Source organism: Sinocyclocheilus grahami, unplaced genomic scaffold (assembly GCF_001515645.1).
Source record: "Sinocyclocheilus grahami isolate Dianchi unplaced genomic scaffold, SAMN03320097.WGS_v1.1 scaffold122.1, whole genome shotgun sequence".
Lineage (NCBI taxonomy): Eukaryota > Metazoa > Chordata > Actinopteri > Cypriniformes > Cyprinidae > Sinocyclocheilus > Sinocyclocheilus grahami.
In genome coordinates, this window is record NW_015505301.1 from 1,833,423 (window position 1) to 1,842,374 (window position 8,952).

The 8,952-nt window shown below is 37.1% G+C and overlaps 1 pseudogene; it reads right to left on the reverse strand.

The window, feature by feature from the left end:
* Positions 1-8,952, reverse strand: part of LOC107589935 (double-stranded RNA-binding protein Staufen homolog 2-like) — a 138,273-nt pseudogene that overhangs the window by 40,575 nt on the left and 88,746 nt on the right.

Below are 8,952 nucleotides of genomic sequence, written 5' to 3' on the forward strand. Positions count from 1 at the left end.
TATATACTGTATATATAATGTTTTAAACATTGATAATAATAAGACGTTTTTCTTGAGCACCAAATAACATATTTGAATGATTTCTGAACGATCATGTTGCACTGAAGATTGGAGTAATGCTGCTGTAAATTCAGCTTTGCCATCACAGGAATAAATTACATTTGACTATTTAATGTTATATTAAATGGTAATAATATTCCACAATATTATTGTTTTACTGTATTTTGATCAAATAAATGCAGCCTTGGTGAATATAAGTGACTTATTTAAAAAAAAGTGACAAAAAAAACTTACCAACCCAACCTTTAAACAGAAGTGCATATTTTTAGAAGACCTACCTTTAGTTTATTAGTGCTGAAGCCATTTTAAATTAAATTTTTATGAACAAATAGTATTATTTTGCAGTAGTGTAATGCACCTCCTGAGTCAAAAATCTCTTCCATATTAGAATGTGTTCAATCCATGTCTGTTATAATTTAGCATTGAATCTAGCTTGATTTGCCCTAAGTCTTTTTTATATTGTTTGAGCCTATTTTTAACATAAGATCAGCTATAAACATCATAATACTTTGCATAATTTTTTGAAGTATTTTTTAACCTAATGTGAACTTTTCCCTCGTCATGTAATTCAATGAAAAGGTCTTTGCTTAGTGGACTTTAAAAACACAATCAGCCTTGGAAAAATAATCCTCTTCGAAAAATAATCCTCCTCCAAACAATGTAGATTAGGTAAGACCCTTTTGGTTGTGCTTTTACGTAAACAGATTTCCTACAGGTGCCATCGTAGGCGACAGAGACATTATGCAAGGCTTAGTCCGTGTCGAAGAGAGAAGACGAGAACAGCTGCCGAGTTGAGTAACATGCCGAGACCCCTGACAGAGGCGGCCTGCTGTACTAACGTCTCCAGCCCTGGGCCGGAGGAGACTTCAAACGACCCAGCACCCGGCAGGAGATCTTCTGAAGATGGACACAGCAGCCTCTCGGCCATGAATCAGGCCTGTCAATAGCTGCCCATCCTCTCAACAGGTGTCCGATTGTCGCACAATCACTTTCTCCTCGCTTGTCATAATGAAAGAGCCATTTCCCAACAAGTGGAACGCATTCTCACCATGAACGGGCTTCCTGTTGCAAACAAACAAGCACATAATGAAACATACAAGATCCAAGGGCTACAATTAATTGCTCGAGAACAATGTCTCAGTTCTGTTAGGAAGTCAAAGCGAAGATGTTGTGGGACACCAGGAGAACTGGTCTTTACACAGTTATGTAAAAAGACTTCCAGAACTTTTCATGCTTTTTATGCTTCCCGCAGACTGAGCTGAAACAATCTGGCTGAAACTTTAGAGAAACAGTTCACCCAAAAAAGGAAGATTTATTCCATGGGACACAAAATAATGTATTTTCTGTTGTAGCTTGCACTTTTCTGGATGATGTTTGAAACTTTGGTAGAACTTCACATGCTATTGCCTCCTTAAAGGAGGAGTTCACCCAAAAATGTTGTCATCATTTACTCACCCTCTTATGTGTATAACCTGTATGAGTTCAACCCAAAAGACGATATTTTGAAGAACCAAACAGTTGTTGGTTCCCACTGACTCCCATAGTAAGGAAAGAAATACTATGGAAGTCAAAGGAGACCATCAACTGTTTGATTACCAGCATTCTTCAAAATATCATCTTTTATGTTCAACATAAGACAGAAATTCATACAGGTTTGGGACGACATGAGGGTGAGTACATGATGGCAAAATTTTCATGTTTCATGGGTGAACTATCCCATTAAGATGAATTGATGTTACATTCTTCATTGGTAAGTTGCTTTTGGGAAAAAAAAGCATCAACTAAATGAATAAATGTAAATGTATTTTATGACAAATGTTGTTATTTGTCCATACAATGAAAGTCAATGGGGTCCAACATTGTTTTAAACCTCACTGAATCTCATTATATGGACAAAAAAACAGCCGAAACACTGCTTAAAAACATCAGAAGGGCAGAAATTTCATTTTGGGTGAAATATCCCTTCTGACTAGGCCAACTCTTCAAACAGTCTGCCAAACGGCTATTATATTTTTTCTATAGGACTGAAAACAGAAAGCAGCCAACCCGTAGTTGAGTTTCGAGAACTTCTGGCCTCTGCCGGTCAGCTCTTAGTCTTCATTTGGGAACTTCAGAAACTGCCAACTTCAGATCTCCCCTGATGTATGAGGTTGCACTATTCCCAGGCCTCAGCTTGAAGGCTGGATGCAAAGGCTCTTGGGAAAAGAGCAGCCAGCTGAGCACAGCATGTACACGCAGCAGCAGCCAAATTCGCCCTGTCACATTCGATTTCAGGGCCTCCATGTTGTATAAGCAACACCTCGTGCAGGGTTCTGTGAGTTCCCCGCTTTGACAAGTTTGTTGCCGCTGTGGGCTGACCCTTATGTTACTTCAGCTCTGTAGAACATGGACAATTTAAAGGCCCTAACAAGCCAAAAATGGACACGCCGTTCCTGGAATCAAACATTCTGGGATCAACATGCTGGACCAGTTCAAGCTACTTTCGAAGTACTATTTTCACAGCCGCACTAACAATGACACGAAAATCGATTAACAGAATCAACTGCATTAAAAAAAGACATTAACCAAAAAAGATGTGCAGCTAAGTATGTATTTTGGCCTCCAGTCAGTTCGTTACTCTACGCAGACGACTGAATGCAAACATATGTTGGGCAGATGGCGTTGGGCAGATGGCATTGCGTAGCTGGCACGGGGTCGGCGGGGGCGCTCAGCTGTATATCTAAGACGCCCAGGCCCTTCAGGAATGCACATGGAGGGCCAAGGATCAGGGCAGGAGGGGCGTCAGGCTATGGGGGGCTTGAGGCCTTCATCGGCAGTGAGAAAGAGCAGGGCCCTGGGCCCTGTGTATTGACAGGCTCTGCAGGAGCCAGGAAAGTGCAGGAGCAACTCTACACAGCTCTCTGCAGGACTCTGTCAATTCTACCAATGAGTACGTGTCAAAAAGTGACCTGGGTCTGCAATGGGGAAACATCACACGGCTCACGTCCAATCAAAATCCTGTGAGCTATACGATACAAAATGTACTGTGGCTGGTTTAGGAATGTACACTCTTAAAAATAAAGGTGCTTCACGATGCCATAGAAGAACCTTTTTGTCTTAATGGCTCCATAAAGAACCTTTAACATCTGAAGAACCTTTCTGTTTCACAAAAGGTTCTTTGTGGCGAAAGAAGGTTCTTCAGATTACAAAAACGCAAGAAAGAGATGGTTCTTTAAAGAACCTTTGACTGAATGGTTCTTTGTGGAACCAAAAATGGTTCTATGGCATCGCTTGAAGAACCTTTTGAAGCACCTTTATTTTTAAGAGTGTAAATTAAGAAGACAGATCAAGTTTGATGGATTAAAAACATGTTATACACTGATAGGACTCTTCTCTTATGGACTGATAGTCTTCATTCAGCTTGAATGACAGTATACTGGTAATCTCCAGGAAAGAGTTATCAACGGACCCCATCACATTCCCACTGGCTACACAGTTAGTGAGATAAGACAGTCCATCTGAACATCCCAGGCACACGTGCCTCAGCCCACATGCATCGCAAACCCCATCTGTATACATGTGAGGTTGATTCCTCAACCTTGATCACGCATGTCCAACTATCACCTAGTTGTTAATCTCATAGCCTTAATTGACAGCGCTGTGCTTTGCTTGAAACATGTTACATAGTAACGATTACCGTCCAATTATTGTACACAAATGTGTTTTCTCTAGCAGTGGTTTAGCATGGATTCAAATATCTAGTTTACTCTTTGTGATTTGTCCTCCAAACAAAAATTCATAAATACTAATTTAATTTAATTTAAAATGTATTTTGTATTTATAACTATAATACATAAAATAAATATTATAGTTATAAACATTTATAAAATGTATTCCTTATATTTATTTGTAGGTCAAAATAGTGCTGCCTTATGAATGCAAAATGGCAACATATACCAACAATAGAAATAAAAAAAGATTTTTAACTTAATTTTGATTGGTTTTATATAGATTTTCTAAATCTGAGAAGTTGAGACACACTCATCTGTTATAGGAAAGACCATTGCGTCAGATTATTTTAGTCACAAGTCCTTTCGGACAAAATGTGAAGTTGTTTTGTGTTTTGCCTTTGTAGGGTAAAATGGTTTCTTAATTTTGCACATTACAAAACACTGCATCAAAAATTGCAACACATTCTGATACTGGGGCATGTTGTCACAAAAGGTCACCATGTGTTTCCTATACAGAAATCTTTCAAATATAAGCCCACACCGAGAAATATTCAAAGGGAGTAAAAAGTGTGACAACCAGTCCCTGGTTACCACAAACTACACAGTGATAGAGAAAGAGCCCTGCTCTCATTCTTGCTTAAGCGAATTATAGTTAGAAGCATTTTCTGCAAACTGTGGGGCAGAGGAGCAACTTGGGCCAAAAAGTGTCACAATCCAGAACCACCCTGGGTTCATTGTTCTTACTCCTTTTGTGGCTGGATGCCACTGTACTAAGGAATCTGGAAAAGAAAGGCTCCCTAACAGTCGGTCATGCACCAGTGCTTTTGGCAACAACAAGTCCATGGCCTATATTGCCTTCATTTTGCTGTGTCCCCACAACAGAAATCCCTATTACTGGTTATAGAACGAGCTTTATTAGAGAGTGGAGCTTTGAAGGGCAGAACAAAAGAGCATCCTATGTTTAGATTAGATAATGTAAGCAACCGCTTTTCTGCATGGATGACACTACACAATAAGCCACCTCATGAATACTAGCCAGTCCAGATCCTAGGGCTCTTTTTGTTTCATAATTACTGTAAGAAAATTAAAAAAGAAAACCTAATCAAACGTGGTCTCGTCTGTCACTAAACCACGCTTATCATTAACAATGGGGATAATGGCTGTGCTCATGTGTTCCTATTGCCTGAATGCTGAAACTGTACTAGTAAGTAACTGGCTGCGGAAAGTCAGATATATTCAAGGAAACTCTGCAAACAAACAATGCAATAAAATATCTGTGCACAACATGTTCTCCCCAATGAAAATTCATAATGAACACCTCTTATTGACAGCACACTGCGTGATGCTTTCAGATCTGTCAGCACAAATGTGTCAGTCGGTCTGACATTTTCCCAATATCAGTTTGGTATTCCAAAGCAATCAACAAATCGGCATGGAATGTGGTAACTGGCTTGAAAAACCGTGGGAAAAAGGTGATGAAATACCAGCCTGCTGAACAAATAATTTCTTTAAAATCATCTGTATATGGAACTCATTTAACATAACAAATGTGAAGAAACCCAAAACCTTTGGGCACTTAAGTCACACTGAAAATGTCTGAATGTCAAGGTTTTAGATGCAAAATATCAAACCAAGTGACATCAGCCAACTGGTGTTACAGTAATATTAAATTAATACTTTTTCAAAATTTGAAGAGTGAGTTTTTTTATGTCTTTGAAATTTTACATTTTACATTTTGTTAAATTAAAAACTGCATACATTAAGTGAAAAGATAGATAGAATGATAGAACGATAGGTAGAACGATAGATAGAATGATAGATAGAACGATAGATAGATAGATAGATAGATAGATAGATAGATAGATAGATAGATAGATAGATAGATAGATAGATAGATAGATAGATAGATAGATAGAGCAACTTATAAAAATTTTCATATATAATATATATAATTTATAATTTTTTAAAAAGAAGCAGAATAAGACAAATATGAAAGAGATACAAATTAAACTCATTTTTCAGATACAGTAGCTTTACTTAACATTTATTTAACATCTTTTGCTGGTTAAAATTAATGACACTGATAGGTACTTAATTAGGAATGCTGTCCCTTTAAGATTGAAGTAATACTGTAATACTGACACATGTTCAGTTTTCACCCACCTGTTTACGTTCACTTAATTCATAACCGACTGTATTTACGTGAGATACTCTACACAATAGACATTTGGACTGCTGCGTGTGTATTTGAGCCTTGAGAACTGATCGTGTGCTGTATATGAGAACTGAAGAAGTGGAGCGTGCGTGAGAAAGAGCACTTCTATCAGCACGATTCCGCCTATCACTAACTTCACTAACTTTAAGTTAATCGACAACGAATTGTGACTGCCGGGAAAAACGGAACGTCTGGTCACCTTATCCCTACCCCTTCGGGTGCTGAGGCCATTGTTTCAGATCGCTAGTTCACGTTTTGGCAGCCTATCAGTGCACTATTAGGCACTGTGGCTGCCATACTGAGACTAGATATGCAAACGCTTCTCATCCGATTGCAATCCAATGACAGGGACACACATTTTGAAGGACAAGAGTCCTCAAATAACATTATAGTCCCGTCTCATCTTGTCAACGAAGACGCAGCATAAATTTCGTCATAGTTTTTATCATCAGATATTAGTTTTAGCTCATCAACTTCTCGTCTTAGTCACAGAAAACATTTTTGTTAACGAATATTTTTTGTCGTCGTCTTCGTTGACGAAATTAACACTGATATAGACATGTATACGACGGATGGACGGACGGACAGCTAGATAGATAGATAGACGGACAGACAGATAGATAGACAGACGGACGGACGGACGGACAGAGGGACAGACATGGACAGACATATATACGATAGATGGACGGATGGACGGACGGACGGACGGACAGAGGAACAGACATATATACGATAGATAGATGGACGGACGGACGGACGGACGGACGGACAGACAGACAGAGGGACAGACATATATATGATAGATAGATGGACGGACGGACGGACGGACAGATAGACAGATAGATAGATAGATAGATAGATATATAGATAGATCGATAACCTGGTCATGGCTAGCTGAAATGGAGCTCCCAATGCCGTGGAAGGTCATCTGCACAGGTGAGAGGGTCAGGTAGGTCATGAACTCGTTGTCAGTTTGTCGATCTGAGTACTGCACCTGCATGAGACGAGAGACGGAGGGAAGGGAGTATTAAATATTATGTGATGCAATTTACAGCATGTACTGCACTGTGGTTCTGACCTTGGAAAACATTTTGTGGGAAAAGTACAAACTGGTTCCTCAGACTTGGCTGGTAGTTTGTGCTCACTTTTACTCGATAACAGCAGTGGTTTTAGATTTTGATCTTCATCCTCATGAATGGTTCACAATCTATGCTTTCTCAAGCGCTCGGATGGCGAGTGATAGAGTGATTTAGAGGCGAGCTCTGGCCCCGTTTGGGATTTCTGAGAACACCTCTGCATGTCAAACTCCACTCAGCAACACCCAAAGGAGTGTGCGCGCGTGTGTGTGTGTGTGCAAGGATTTTGGACACTATGCTGGGCCACTTTGATCATGTTATGCCTGACCTATATACATATCCAGGCCATTTTAAATACTTTTTTTACTTGCAGAACATACAGAAACTGCTTTTTCAATGGATTACTTTTAGATTTTTTTAGAATTTCATTTTTGCTAGTGTTTTTGGTTTCATAAATAATTACATTTAATTTTAGAATGAACAGTTTCTAAAAACACTGAGAAAATTCTGTGGATACAGATCTATATTTCTGATCATAGAGACTTGGGAAAAGTGTGAGTTGTTCCATGGGAAAAATGTCTGGACAGCTGGTTACAATGTGTGAAAGTCTGCTTCCAGAGAACTTAGCACAAGAAATTTCTTGGACTAAATGCTGATCATATATTTAAAATAAATACTTGTTACTGCAAAAAACTGAGAATCCTGAAGAGAAGATGAATGAGTGCAACAGCAGACTTAAGGAATCTCACTCCAAGAACGTGTGTTTATGTTCAGTCTTCAAGTGGTCTGATGGGCCAGATCCACAGGGCATTCCGCTGTGAAGTGTGTTTTAAAGACAATGTTAACAACACGGTTTGCAAGAAGCACAATGTGTGATTGGCGTTTACAGCTCCAGGAAACAGGAACTCTGACATATACAAACATCTTGTGTCTGGTCAAGAGAAGAAATAAATGGCTGCACCGACTTGGTTAATATTTCTATTATATTCTGCACAAACAGATCATGTTCTTCATGTTATTATAGGAATGCCATTTCAAAACTGTAATTTGTCAAGTAAAAATAATGGGATAAAAAAAATTGATCACATTAAATGTATAAAAAATGATTTACATTTCAATCGATTCATTTTTCTCAGCAAATATTGAAAAATGCAATTAAGTGCATTTACGTTAATTAATCAATCATCATATATGGAGTAACTGATTTGATTACACTTCTTAACCAATTAACAGCCCTATTTTATAATTAAAATAACCCTCTTAATATTATAAAATATAACAACTAAACTAATTAAACATAATATAAAAGTAATATAAAAATGAATAATATAAAAACTTACTTTAAAAATATCTTCATAAGATTGGGAAACAAAATCTAAAATAGGTATATATTATTAGTTATATATAATTATGTATATTTGTATGACATTAAAAAAATTATCTAAATATAAAAATATTAATAAAATATCTACAAATATTTTATATAAATATAAAATAAAATGATATAAATAAATCCAATTCTATGGATTATAATTCTAATTATTTAAATACTAGTTTTTATTAGTTTTAAATACTGTAAAACTATTATATTTATTATATTATAATCACATTATATTAACTAGTCAACAATTATATATATACATATATATATATATATATATATATATACAAACACACACACACATTATGTTAGTTTTAAATACTGTAAAATTATTATATTTATTATATTAACTACTCAACTATGCACATAATGACTTTTTTCATATATATATATATATATATATATATACACACACACACATACACATATATACACACACATATATATATACACACACACACACACACACATATATATATATATACACACACACACACACACACATATATA